This window comes from Salmo trutta, chromosome 2, assembly GCF_901001165.1.
Source record: "Salmo trutta chromosome 2, fSalTru1.1, whole genome shotgun sequence".
In the NCBI taxonomy this organism is placed as follows: Eukaryota; Metazoa; Chordata; class Actinopteri; order Salmoniformes; family Salmonidae; genus Salmo; species Salmo trutta.
The window spans coordinates 8,462,879-8,467,876 of record NC_042958.1 but is presented as its reverse complement, the minus strand read 5'-3'; positions in this window follow the sequence as shown (position 1 = coordinate 8,467,876).

Genomic DNA, 4,998 nt, shown 5'->3' with positions numbered 1-4,998 from the left:
CTATCAAAATAATTGACAAAAGCTCTGTTCAAGTGTCTACAATAAATGTATAAAAACATGCAATTAAAGCACATATACAAGGGGAAACCTAATATTTTAAAGGCCTGTAATTAATTGATGAAATACAGTGAATGTATTGTGACACTACATCGCGTAGCCTATTTATTTAATTGCAATGAATTACTTTCAGAATATTGGCCTAAGGCAGAGAGTAATATCCGCAGAAAGTGATACACTTAATATGAGTTGAATTTGAGTGTGTGTAAGGTGTTTTAGACATATGTTCAGAATGGATCACTATGGTAACCACAAGGCCTACTGACAAAACAGAATATGGCTAATATGGCTAATAAATGCCCAGTGCCTCGTTTACCAGTTGCGATATAACTAAAGCATCACGTTGATCGTAGCAGATGCATCGTTATTTACGAGCCAAATTTGTGAGTGTTTCCGAAACCAACAGGTAGAGAGAACAGTGTGCAGGTAGAGTACAGAATTGGCACTGGCCCTGGAACGACCCTGTATATAGCTTACTTACTTTCTTGTGTTCTTCTTATTTCTATTTCTCGTGTTTTTGTTCTATTTTACTTTTTTTAATGATACTACTGATATTGATTACTGCATTGTTTGGGGGCCCTAAGTAATATTTGGTTTGGGGATCTCCCACCTCACAGCAAAACATTTTAGTGACCCCCCCCCCCCCCCCCCCCCCATCAAGATTTCTGCAATTCTACCTATTTTGCCATGGGGCAGAGAGACATGTTGGCAGTTTTAAAGCTAATTTCTTGCAGTTCTACACATTTTGTAATGACTTATGCCATGTTAATATGATATCTGAGTGGCAATGACTAACAAAAATCAATGGCGGTCCCCTGGAGGTCAAAACCCCTGAGATGTGCCCTGCGTGCCCGGTCGGTATTCGGCTATGATTACTCCAAGTTTAGATATCTGGCTAGACTAACTACCAATCTAAAGATTGCTAGCTGACATGTCTAATTGAGTGACTGTCAGTGACATAACAAGATAAAAACTGCTGATACAGAACCAAATTTTCACATGCACAAGTACAGTGAAATGCATTATCAATCAATCAAATGTATTTATAAAGCCCTTTTTACATCAGCTGATGTCACAAAGTGCTGTACGTTTCTGTACCAGCCTAAAATCCCAAACAACAAGCAATGCAGATGTAGAAGCAAGGTGGCTAGGAAAAACTCCCTAGAAAGGCCAGAATCTAGGAAGAAACCTAGAGAGGAACCAGGCTCTGATGGGTGGCCAGTCCTCTTCTGGCTGTGCCGGGTGGAGATTATAACAGAACATGGCCAATATGTTCAAACGTTCATAGATGACCTGCTGGGTCAGATAATAATAATCACAGTGGTTGTAGAGGATGCAACAGGTCAGCACCTCAGGAGTAAATGTCAGTTGGCTTTTCATAGCCGATCATTCAGAGTTAGAGACATCAGGTGCGGTAGAGAGAGGGTCCAAAACAGCAAGTCTGGGACACGGTAGCATGTCCAGTGAACAGGTCAGGGTTCCATAGCCGCAGGCAGAGCAGTTGAAACTGGAGCAGCAGCATGACCAGGTGGACTGGGGACAGTAAGGAGTCATCAGGCCAGGTAATCCTGAGGCATGGTCCTAGGGCTCATGTCTTCCGTGAGAAGTGTGTGAGAGAGAGAGAGAGAGAGAGAGAATAGTGGGCATGACCCCGAAAAACTCAGTCTGGGTCATGCCCACTAGCGGCAAGTAATGCATTTCACTGTGCTTGTGCATGTGACAATTAAACTTGAAAACGTATAAAGCTGCATTTACAGGGTCAGCCCAATTCTGAAAATTTTCCCAATAATTGGTCTTTTGACCAATCACATAATATCGTTTCACATCAGCTCTTTTTCACAGTTGATCTGATTGGTCAAAAGACCAATTAGTGAGAAAAATATATAGAATAATTGAGCTGCCTGTGTAAACACAGACTTACAGGTTTCATGTTCAAATCTGCTGAATAGCAGTCATGCTGTATTCTTCTTCTTAGGCTGACCTCTGACAATGGCTTGGTGTTTATAGTTTCCAATTTTTAGATTCAGCTTGTTATAAAATTAAGCTTGACAAAATGTTACAAATACATATTTCAAATATCAGCCTACATTTTCTCCTATTCATTACCCAAATAAAACATGTATCATCCTATAATAATGCCCATTAACACAAAACACCTATACATTGTTTTATAATGATATCATGTGAGGTAAGGCAGGAAAGAAGCCTATACCGATGCACTTTTCATTGATGTGGGAAGGTTTTTAAAAGCCACGTTACTAACGCTCTGGGAAACACCTCGACTACTAAAGATGCATCATAAGATGTCTCTAACGTTGATCTTAACGCTACCAAGGGTCTGGGAAACGGGACTACAGTAGGCCCTACAGCCAAGTGGAAAATCGTTTGTGTTTGCATTGTACAGTAAATGGAATGCCTTTAAATTGTATAATTTCTGCCAAAAGATGGCGCAAGAAGATCAATTAAGGTATATACCTGCCGACGTCTGTGTTCAGATCGTATATGTCTGGGATCCATAAATAGGAATACTGGGCCAAATCTGAGATTATTATCATTTTGAAGGGTTTTAGGATGACACGAAATGGTACATTAAAAAAAAATATATGTTTAATTCGAGTACTGGGAATTATTAAAGCGTATTCTTCATATAAAGGTAATTTTGTCTTATAGTCTATTTCATTAAACTAAATGATCATTGCAGTGAAGTGCTCTGCACTGACCTGGTAGGCTTTGGGCGTACTATTTCTTACTGGAATGCCCTTTGCACACAATACATTGGTTTCAAATACCGTTGAATTGGGAACTCTGGCTTTCTGCGGCGCTCTTCTTTCTCTTAGCGCTTGATGGCGCAAGACCACAATTTATTATTGTGGAGATCGTCGTTTGAGAATAACGATTGTTTCATCACTCGAAACACATAGGGTAAGTACACATCTATAACTCTAGAGTTCATAACATTATGTGAGAGGCCTCTTCACAGATTTTCTTGGTTAAATTTGAAGCACATGAGGGCAGGAATATAATATTGGCTAATTTTGTGTAAAATGTTTTACTCCTCATTTATAGTGCTTCAAACAATTAGATTCTTATTTACGTAGCTATAAGCCAGATTCATCACGCCTTCTTGTACGATAATAAATAAAGTTATGTGCCAAGGTTTGGGTAAATAAGAATTACGCACGAAATATGAATTAACCACATTAACCACATTATATGACATGTCATGTTGTGAAGTAGATTATATCTTTATCATTGGACTGTTAATTCAGTAAACATCTGAAATACAACAACTACTGATGATGATGATGATGATGATAATAAATTTTTGTTGTTATTGGCTAGACGCATTACATGCGCATTACCCTTACTAAATTGTGAGATATATCAATGCCCAAAAAGTGCAACCAGTCGTTTCAGTATCGTTGCCTATTAAGCATCTAGCACGGTTTTATGGTGCTTAACGGAAATTGTGCCGGGGGCTCGTGGTAGGGGTGCTAACGGTTGAAACCAAGCCTTAGACAAACAGGTTGGATATTAACATGGAAACTTATCCTGTCCAGAACTCACTCAACACACTTGCAGCGTTCCTGTGCACAGTTTTCCAATACACCTTTCTGCTCTGAAATATATTTTAATTGTTCTATTTCATCTGTACTCCTGCCTGTACTTCTATTCTTCTCAAATCGATTGTCTTTGAAGTGAAACTTTAATATGTATAGAATACAAGGTTGTAGACAGTTGCTAATGACAGACTATAACACAACAGTCAAATGAAGTGTGCAAGTTAAATAAAAAATATATCATCTCAAATATTTGAGTGTTTGCGTTAAAAATTGTGTGAGTGTCTATTTCAAACTGAGCTATGTTTTCTTAGGAAAAGTATGTTGAAAAGTAAAGGCCTGTTGTTTATGCTACATAGGCCTAGCTTCCAATTCACTGTTGAATTTGACATGGCATAATTCTTATTTTGGTTTATTTATCATAATTATATCAACTAAATAACACACCATTGCTCAAGCCATCTATCTTTCCATTCTGCAATTGACAGTGCAACGCTACCGTGTTGTTGACCACAACATGCATAGAGTCGACATTAATTAAAAGAAAATACGTTTATAACCTCAGCGCGCGCACGTGTTTTTGTTGTTGTTGGTGTGCCTGGTGAAGATGAGTTCATCCCGAGGAGTTTACATAAGTATGAAATAACAGATGATAAATAAACCGTGACCCCAATGCACGTAAGTGGATCTGGTAGATTGTGTATAAGTGATTATGTTACAGTAACCATCAGATTTTATCCTGATACAGTTTCATTTTGAATGTGAATATATATTTTACAACCAACTGACAGAGCCAACTTATTGACATGTTGTAATTCAATAAGATTTTTCATTTAGTTTAGTATTTATACATGTAAAAATGGTAAAATGCCATTCAAGTTATATTGTTGACCTCGCTGAGTAGGCCTATCCACAACAGTTAGCCCATATAAAACAAGTTACTGCTGTACCCTTTTCTCCCTGTTCTCACTGTTCAATGCAGTGAGACCCACATGCAAATTCACGTAAGACCATTACCTCGACTTCAGGTAGGTTTACACACACCGGTCCATTGCGCATGCGCCACCAGGTGGCCCAAACGATTTTTATGGCCAGGTGAGGTAATCTCGTTCAGCACAGGTAAAAACTCAAATTCTTTTAGAGACCGAAGGCTCAATGAGATTACACGACATGCAAGCTACCATATCAGGACAAATTGAAAAAAAAATTACGTCGATATTTGGCAAAATGGGAGATTGGCAGGTATGTGTTGTTTATTTCAAGACAAAGGTGTGATAATACGTGTGCGTACTACAGGAGTTTAAGCTAATATGTCGAATTTATGGACACTATTGTGAAATACATTGGCCATAAACGATTGCCTTGTAGAATAAGTAGCACT